Genomic DNA, 9443 nt, shown 5'->3' with positions numbered 1-9443 from the left:
ACGGGCCCGGGCCCCGGGCCCCCGGGCGAGACGCGGGCTGAGGCCGGGGACTGGCGGCCGGCGGAGGCCGGGCCGGGAGGGGTGTGTCAGGCGGCGCCGGAGGCTGAGCGAGGGAACTGATTAGCTCGCACCTCGGGTCCCCGGCACCTTTCCGAGGCGGTCGCCTATCCCATTCCTCAAAGGCCGGGTCGGGTTTGTCGTCTCGTGTGGGTGCAGGAGAAGGACACTTCTCCCCGGTGAGGTAGGGAACTTGGAGACGGGACGAGGCCGGCGCGGGTTTACGCCCGGTGGGAACGCGCGAGGTAAAAGGGAGTGAGATTGTATTCTTCGCCAAGGAAGCAGGAGTATCCTCCGTATTCTGAGGGCTAGCCAAGCTTACTGAAACTAGCCAGCAGCTTTTCATGTCAATCTCTCAATCCCTTCTTCATCCAAGAACAATTGTTGATGAGTTTCCATCACAGATGTTTGTAAGGGAATGGGTAAGCCCAAAGCAAAACCCGAGCCCTTGATCTCTTACCTGCATTTAGCTGGCAGCTTTTGGCATTCCTGCCCCCCCCCCCATTTAAACTCGACGTCGTTTAGCTTGTTTAGCATTTGGTGTTCCCCCCCCCTCCTCGGAATTGCATCCATATGCAGAAAAAAGAGGAAATTGGGGAAAGCGGGGGCGGGGGGGGTGAATTTGGCATTTAAAATGGATGTGAATTTCAGCTGAGAATTCTAGTCAAGTCTCTTGTGCACTGAGGCACCGAGAGATTTTTCCGTTTGTGTATCTTCAGGAGATAAAGGGTTTATTATTACACAACTGACTGGCTGGGCTTTCAGGCATGCGATTGGACAAAGCAAACCACGTTGAGGTTCATGCACAGTGTATGTTGCTAAGAAGTTTTGAGGGCAGCAAGTGGGAAGCGATGAAGTTAGTGTTTTTCCTCAAGAGTGGTTCTTAAAATCAACTGAGTAACTATTTACTGGAGTTTTCAGAGGATAGTGGTGTATCAGGAGGAAAAGAAATACATAAACAAGTGAGCTTAATGGAGACGATTTATCTTCTGGGGCTTGGGAAAAAAAAAAACTCCTCAAAGCATGAAATTGCAATTCCAAAGAAATGCTAAACATCAGCATTTAGAATATCCCAGAATAGACATAGCACAAATTTGTTTCCTAGACCACCCTGGAAGTACCAGCTCTGGGAGTGAGAAATTTTCAGCAAGTAGTCATTCCGGATGATAGTTTTTGACAGTTGCTTGTTGGAATCCAGACCATGAGCTACTCATTACCATGGTCTGCTAAAAAGCCTTCATTGTATAGCTGGGATTGGAATTAAGTCACATGCATCAGTGACATTGAGTAACGGGAGTAGTGATTCTTCAGTGTTTTTGCCCAGAAATACTGACAGAAAAATTAATTGTAATTTATGCTCTGTGATCAAAGTAAACCCAATGTAGGAAAAAAAAATCAAACCTGTGGAAACAATAACTAGGGTGTGATGATTCACATTATCAAAAAAGATTGTTCACATCTCCGGACAAATTTCTGTTAAATTCTTTAAAAATGGGCTTCATTTTATAGCATTTTTGTTTGCCCACAGCTTTGCGGTAATGTATCTACTGAATAGTTTGAGGTATAATTATTTTTATTTTTTTACTGCTTTAGTGATATTTTGACACTGCATTTGAAGAGATTTTCTAATAGAAGGTCATTTTATTCTAATATTATATTCTGATGCATATAAAATGTCAACAACTTATACCTATGCTGATGCATTCATTTATTCAAATATTTATTGAGCACCTCCAACGTGCCAGCTGTTCTTCTAGAACATAGCAGTGCACGCCTTCCATATGCACACATCTAGTGAGACGAGTCGTAGGGACAAACAGGTATGGCACTTGAGATTGTGATTGCATACTGTGAGGGAAATAATGATGTCACAGAGTGACATGCCTCCTGGGAAGATCTTTCCAGCAGAGGGAATGACAATTGCAAAAGTCCTGAGGTGGGAAGAAGAATGAGGTGAATGTGGAAGAAATGGCAGGTACGAGACATGTCGGGAAGGCAGGTAGGAGCCGGCAACATAGGGCTTGCCAGGCCTTTCTAAAGTAGAGTATGACGTCTTTGGAAAGTCATAAGCAGTAAAGGCATACAAGGTGGTTTGCATTAAAAAACAAAACAAACAAACAAACAAAATCCTGCTGTGTAGAGTATAGAAGACAGCAGGGAGAAGCGAGGAGACCCAGCGGTAATTACTGCTGCGGTCCAGGTGAGACGTGAGGGCAGCTTGGACTAGGTTGACAGGAGTGGAGTGAGAGAGGAGCGGACTGAGTCAGGAGCCTTTGTGAAGATCCACCTGTAAGGACTTGCTGATGGATTAGGGGAGGCGGGTGAAGGAATGAGAGGTCCCAATGTGGAGGTTTGTTAAATGTGCCATTTGCTGAGAGTGGGAAAACTGGGGGAACAACAGATTTTGTGAAAGAAAAAATCAAGTGTTCTTTTTGGTCATGTTAAGCCTGAGATGACAATTAGACATGCAAATGGGAATGCAATTAGGCAGCTGGCTGTAGGATGTGGAGCTGAGGGAGAGGTCAGGGCTAGAGAGAAAAATTGGGGAGTCAATAGCATGTTGATGTCATTTAAGCTGGGGACTAGAAAGGGAATGCAGTAGGTCAAAAGAGGACAACCTTGGGCCAGACTTGGACACAACACTCTTTAAGTTTGGGTGCAGGAGAAGAAGCCAGCAAAGATGAATGAGAAGCAGCAGCCCAATAAACTGAAGGACACTAGAGAACGTAAAGTCCCGTTAGCCAAGAGAAGAAATAGTTTAAAAGATGGAGAGTGGTGAACTGTAGAACACTACTGGGATGCTGAGTAAGATAGGCATGGAGACGTATACACTTAGATTAGATAATGAGGAGCTTATTGGTATTCCTGACCAAAGAATACAAAGACAGTGGTGTGAATGCAGTGGACAGAACAGTGAATGGGAGGTGAGGACATAATGATCCATATGAAAACTCTCCTAACAAGTTTTATTGGAAAAGAGAGCAGAGAGAAGGGGGAATATCTGGAGGACATATGGTCCTGATTTTTTTTTAAGGTAAGGTCCAGTAGACTCTAGTGTAAGGACTACAGCATTATGGGAATTTCTTGTGGGGGAGAGGGAGGCCTTCATTTCCTATTGCTGTGTAACAAATTACCACAAACCTTTGGGCTTACGGCAGTTCTCACAGTTATCTCTGGGTTAAGAGTTTAGGTTCTACTTAACTAGGTCACTGCAGAGTCTCACGAGGCTGTAATCAAGGTGTTAAGCAGGCTGTGTTTTCATCAGAAGGCTTAGCTGGGGAAGAATGCACTTCTAAGTCCATTCAGGTTGTGAGCAGAATTCATTCCCATGCATTTGCAGGTTGACGGTCCCAGCTTCTTGCTGGCTATTGCTTGGAATCCCTTTCCCCCACCTATACCTCTACTTCCCATAGTGCTTTGTCACTTGAACTTCCTCAACATGGCCTCTTACTTTATCAAGCCAGCAAGGAGAATCTTGGTGCCAGTCTGTCTTAGCAAGGTAGACTCTCATATAATTCACTGTAATCACAGGAACAATACTTCATCGTTTTTGCCATTGGTTAGTACTGGGTCATAAGTTCCACCTACACTTAACAGAAGGGTATATAGAAGGGCATGAATACCCTTGGAGGAGGTCAGGGATCATTGGGGATCACATTAGGGAAGAACCAAAGATGCAGAGAGAAGAGAGAAACTGCAGAAAGAAAGTCCTTGGGAAAGCCATAGTTGAGGACCCGTAACCCAAGTACAGGGTTGGCCTTTGACAGAAGCAAGGAAACCTTCTTCCACTGAATTAAAGAGAAGGTAGGGAACATGGGCCCAGATGTGGGTAGTTGCATATTAGATGATAGTCAAATGAAGTAGTATTTGTCTTATGTCTTCTATTTTCCCCGTGCAGCAGGAGGGGAGGCCATCAGCAGAGAGTAGAGGAGAGTTGAAGGCTTGGCACAGCACTGTGGGAGAGTAGGAGAGCAAATATACTGAGAAAGCAAATAGAGTTGCCAGATAGTACCAAGGACCCATCTGATGGCTGTGGTTTTCCATTTATGGCACAAGTGGGTCTGTCTAGGTATGTGATTATCCCAAATTCACCCCACTGACTCATGCATGGAGTCATAATAAAAAATAATGTTGATTGAATGCCTAGTATGGTCAGTACAAGTCTAAATGTATAGTCTCATTTCAATTTCATTTCATATCCATGAGGCAGTCATTATTATTATTATTATCCTTATTTACGGACGTGCCAAGTGGCATAAAGATGCACAGATGTTAGAGGCAGAGCAGGTGCTTGAGCCCTAGGATGTTGAACTCCAGAGCTATCACCCTTATTCCTTATACTATATTGTCTCCATGTTGACAAAGCAGAGAGCAGGATTCATCAGGGTTTAGCCAGTTGGGTGACCAATGGAAAGAAAGGGAAGATCATACTGTTAAGGAAGGTGATACAGCTCTGACTATAATGATGGACTAGGGGATTTAAGAAAAGTAAGGACAGGAGGAGGGTGAGGGATGGTGAAAAGGACATAGGTCAGTGGATTGGGGAAAACCAAGAGTTGACCAATCGAATCAATAAAACACTGGGAATGAAATGCAGGACAGTTTGGGTTCTAAAATATCATCACTATGAATGAACATTGCCAAATATCTATAAGCCAAGAACTATACTAAATACTGTATATGAAAGAGGTTCTCATTAGAAATTATGATTCTTCACAACTGAGGATACTGACCCAGAGATGAAATACCACACCTGAGATAGTAGGGCCCCTACTGGGAGCATGGTTCTCATCCATGGCCTGAGCTGTTCAAGTCACTGAACTGGAATCTCCCATAATTCATTAGGGGTTTACTTCCAGGAGGTCTTGGGATGGCAAGGAGATTGAGGAAAAGGTGCTATGAAGTGTCTGAGATGTACTGCTTGATTATTATAATGGATACTAATTTAGGCTTTAAATGAGATAACAAACTTTGTATTACAATTTTCTGTTTCTGGTCAAAGGAATCTTACATATTTAGGCACAGTGGTTAAGATTCCACCCTCCACCCCCCCTCCAAAATGTGAACCTCCTAGGCTCCTATATCTCGAACACTAAGGAGCACAGTCAATAATATCTTTACCCAGAGTTTAATAAAAAAAAATTCAAGGACAATGTCAAATGGAGGAATGATTCAATAGTAAATTGTATTCAGTGAAGCAAAACAGTAGGGGCAGAGATAACAAGGCCCAGGGCTATGCTCCATGACCCTGTGCCTTGGGGTAGGGACACGAACTGAAGCATCTGAAGAGACTGATCATTTGTTGGCATAATGGCCTTAGGAAAAAACTGGACATGAGTTCATGTATTGAAAAACTATGAAGACTTAAAAAAATTTTTTTTATGTTTTTATTTTTGAGAGACAGAGAGAGACAGCATAAGCAGAGGAGGGTCAGAGAGAGAGGGAGATACAGATCTGAAGCAGGCTCCAGGCTCTGAGCTAGCTGTCAGCATAGAGCCCAATGCGGGGCTTGAACCCACGAAGCGTGAGATCATGACCTGAGCCAAAGTTGGATGCTCAACTGACTGAGCCACCCAGGCGCTCCAACTATGAAGACTTTTAAGTGAGATAATATATGTCCAAGCTCCTACTTTCAGTGCTGAATAAATATGAATTGAATGGAATCTGCTTCCTAGGTGCCAGCTCTTCAAGGAGGGCTAACACATCTATTAGACTGTATCAGATGACTTTTAAGAATCCTTTGGCAGAGTCTGTGCAGCAAACACTGAATTCCAATTTGCTAACAAGCATGTGTCTTACAAATGGTCTGTGTTGGCTCGAGTGAAAGACATGTGCTTAAGATACCAGACAAAGTTGTCATTCACTGAACCATGGACTGCTGCAGTTGGAAGGGAAACAGAGATTATCTCGTAATCCCATACCCTCATTTGGCCACTAAGGACACTGTGACCATGAAAGGTGGAACGCCTTGTCAGGCTAGGGCTGCTTAGTGAGTTTGGTTGGGCTAGGATTAGCACCCCGATTCTGCCAAGCTCAAGTCAGGGCCCTCCTTTCTGGGTTAGTTTCTTGTGCCTGGGAATGTTCTGCAGTTCACTCCCTTAGAGTTGTGGATAGAGAAACCACAACTTTCTGAAGTGATCTGCCACTGCTTATTAACTTCTATTTTTGGAATGTTCTTCCTTCCTACATAGAGTACCTCAGGCAGAGGTGACCTCATGGTGGCTGTGGGAACATGTGATTGGCTGGGCAGGAACCCCTGAGAATCCTGCCTGGGCCAATGTCCCATCCCCATGCAGTTTCCCAAGGACATGTGTCCTCGGCCCTTAACTAGGACCTCTCTGCCTTCACCAAAATGTTACTCCTAGTTGATTGTAGAAGCATTGGTAGGAATAGGGGGATGGGGCGCCTCAGTGGCTCAATCCGTTAAACGTCCGTCTTCAGCTCAGGTCATGATCTCAGGGTTCATGGATTCGAGCCCTGCATTGGTCTCTGTGCTGACAGCTCAGAGCCTGGAGCCTGCTTCAGATTCTGTGTCTCCCTCTCTCTCTGTCCCTCCCCTCCTTGCACTGTCTCTCAAAAATAAATAAAAAACATAAAAAAAATTTGATAGAGAAAAGAGGAGGAAACACGAGAAGTCAAGACCTATCCTGAATCTCCTTACCTCTGACTCTCAGTGAGAAGTAGAAGGCAGCCCTGTGTGTGCTTGACTTCTTAAAACACAGAGATACTGCTCATTTGTGAGTCTGTCCCCGTCAGACTACTGTGTCGTCCACCACAAGGAGGGTTCAGAGAGGAGAGGCACGGGGGTGTTTTCCTTCCCCTTCCAGGGGGAATGTCAGAACTTCTGACCTGAGCAACTGGTCTTGTCGCAGGGCCTTGATACAAAGTCTGCTACAGGAAAGGAAATTTGCCCTGTCCAATCTCATCTTAAGGTAAATGCCTGGTTTCCGTTAGACTTTCTAAAGTATTTGAAAATATTCAGAGTTCTTATAACCAGCCTTCTGGCCTAGCCAAATCTGGATCACTGAAATGAGGATTTTCTTTGGGTTTGTTCATGTTCCTGTCCATTCCTTCAGTAGAAGTTTATTGGGGGCTATTGCTTATCATGTTTCTAATACACATATGGGAAATAACAGTGAATAAGACCTATTTTCAGGGAGCCTGCACACCAACAGACTCCTACCAAAATTAGACCCGCTGAGAGACTTCACTTGGCTACCACAAAAGGGAATGTGATTTTGACACCTACCCTAAAGCAACTGTAGCCAAACAATCTATATGAAGACCATTGTGTGATTTGGCCAGGAGGTAATTTCTGAGTCGCTAGTGCAAGCATGAGTTTACGGCGCTGGATTTGGCCTATAACCTTGGTTGCTCTCACTGACTGGATGAAATGGAACAGAGTGTCACTCTGAGATATGTGTAGAAGAATTAAAGTGATAACATTTTTATGTTTTGTTGAAGATACTGCTTTGGAAAGTCCAGTGTAAGGGAAACAGGCTCAACTCTGGAGTTTTGAAGGCAGGTCTGTAAGTTTAGAGGAAGACGTTAGCAGTGACATACCAGAGGGGTACATTCATCTTGCAGAACAAGGGGCCTGAGGTACAAAGAAATAAAGGGGTCCTGCCTTTATGTCGCTCCATGAGGACCGCCTTACAGGGTGTTGTCTTGATGCTCTGCCCTACGGTTACTAGTAACACACTTGTTTTCCTTATGCTTCTGTCATAACGGAAGGTTAAGTGAAAGTAAAGTCTCCCTGATTCAGACTAATTGGGGATGGCTCGTCAAAATAAGCAAATGTCAAAAGCGCCCCGACATTGTAAATGAAATCCAAATGTTAAAGAGTCTGTGTGCCTTGAGATATGGTTTGATAAAACCTGCAGACAGAATGGTTTTAGTCTGTGAGTGTGACCTTTATTGTGGGCTCTTCAGTGAGACAGGAGGGAACAGGCTAGAGGAGAGCTGGTGCTCCTGCTAGCTACCCCTCACTCCACTGTTAGCTCTCTCTAGATCAAGAAGTGATGTAACACAGGGTCTGGGTTCAGATTCTGGCTTCTCCACTTGCTAGCTGGATGGCTTATCAAGTTGCTTCATGTCTCTATGCTTTGTTAGCGTCTATAAAATTCGGATAATATTGTCTTATCACTGTCTGTTGTTATTGAATATGGCCCAAAGACCTCCTTAAATTTGAAATGGATGCCAATTTATTTCCTTTATGGTTTCAGAAAGGAATCGTTTACAAAATTTGTTCAAGGATACAAAAATCCCGCAGTTATTTTGACTATTACAGACTTCTCTGTATACGTGCCACCAAGGTATTTAATAGAACTCCTTCCTGAAGTGACTTCGTTCATCTGAATTTTCTGGTTCCATTGTATATGTGGCGAGCTCGAATCTTCCTTTTCATCTCAGGAAGCTGTGAGTCATTTATCTACTTGTACAAAGAGGACAGAGATACTCTGTCTCTTAGGTTCATAGTCTGTTCAGATCGATAGCTCTTCTACTAGAATAGACGCTACTATCCAAAGAGGTGGCTCAGTTGGTTAAGCGTCTGACTTCAGTTCAGGTCATGATCTCGTAGTTTGTGGATTCAAGCCTCATGTCTGACTCTGCTGACGGCTCAGAGCCTGGAGCCTGCTTTGGATTCTGTTTCTTTCTCTCTGCCTCTCCCCTCACCCCCCACACACATACACTCTCTCTCTTGCTCTCTCTCTCAAAAATAAACATTAAAAATATTTAGAAAATAAAAGCAGCTGTGTTGAAAATACAGTGATATCATCTTGCACCACCTCTAACTTGATATGGCTAAGAATCTCTGAGGTGCGGGTTTGCCCTTCCCATTCTCCTCTGCATTCGAGTCTAGGATCTGTTGTACTTTTGTTTGGTCAAGAAGTCATTCTTTATTCTTTCAGTCGATGGGGATGTGTAGCCCAAATGTGTACCTTTAAACTCTTGTACCTACTTGCTACTTGCTATTTGCTACTATTAGGGAGATATCCAGAATGAGGAGAAAATAACACTATGGTTAAGTAACTTGGGGAAATTCTGGTTAGGAACAGAGACACATTTTTTTTAAGTTGCAAAATATTTTATTTTACTTTATTTTATTTATTTTTTTAAGAATTTTTTTAATAGTTTATTGTCAAATTGGTTTACATACAACACCCAGTGCTCTTCCCCATAAGTGCCCTCCTCCATCACCATCACCTCTTTTCCCCCCTCCCCCTTCCCCTTCAACTCTCAGTTCATTTTCAGCATTCAATAGTCTCTCAAGTTTTGCGTCCCTCTCTCTCCCCAACTCTCTTTCCCTCTTCCCCTCCCCCAGGTCCTCCAATAGGTTTCTCCTGTTCTCCTCTTAGACCTATGAGTGCAAACATATGGTTTCT

The 9443-nt window shown here is 43.8% G+C and overlaps 1 protein-coding gene across 1 annotated transcript in view; it reads left to right on the top strand.

Moving 5' to 3' along the window:
• The window catches only part of ZNF704 (zinc finger protein 704), a 215859-nt gene that overhangs the window by 286 nt on the left and 206130 nt on the right, over positions 1-9443 (top strand). The gene's annotated exons all lie outside the window — the stretch shown is intronic.

The sequence above is a fragment of the Suricata suricatta genome, chromosome 15, assembly GCF_006229205.1.
Source record: "Suricata suricatta isolate VVHF042 chromosome 15, meerkat_22Aug2017_6uvM2_HiC, whole genome shotgun sequence".
Classification (NCBI taxonomy): domain Eukaryota; kingdom Metazoa; phylum Chordata; class Mammalia; order Carnivora; family Herpestidae; genus Suricata; species Suricata suricatta.
Note: the sequence above shows the minus strand (reverse complement) of the source record. Positions and strands in the feature narration are given on the sequence as shown.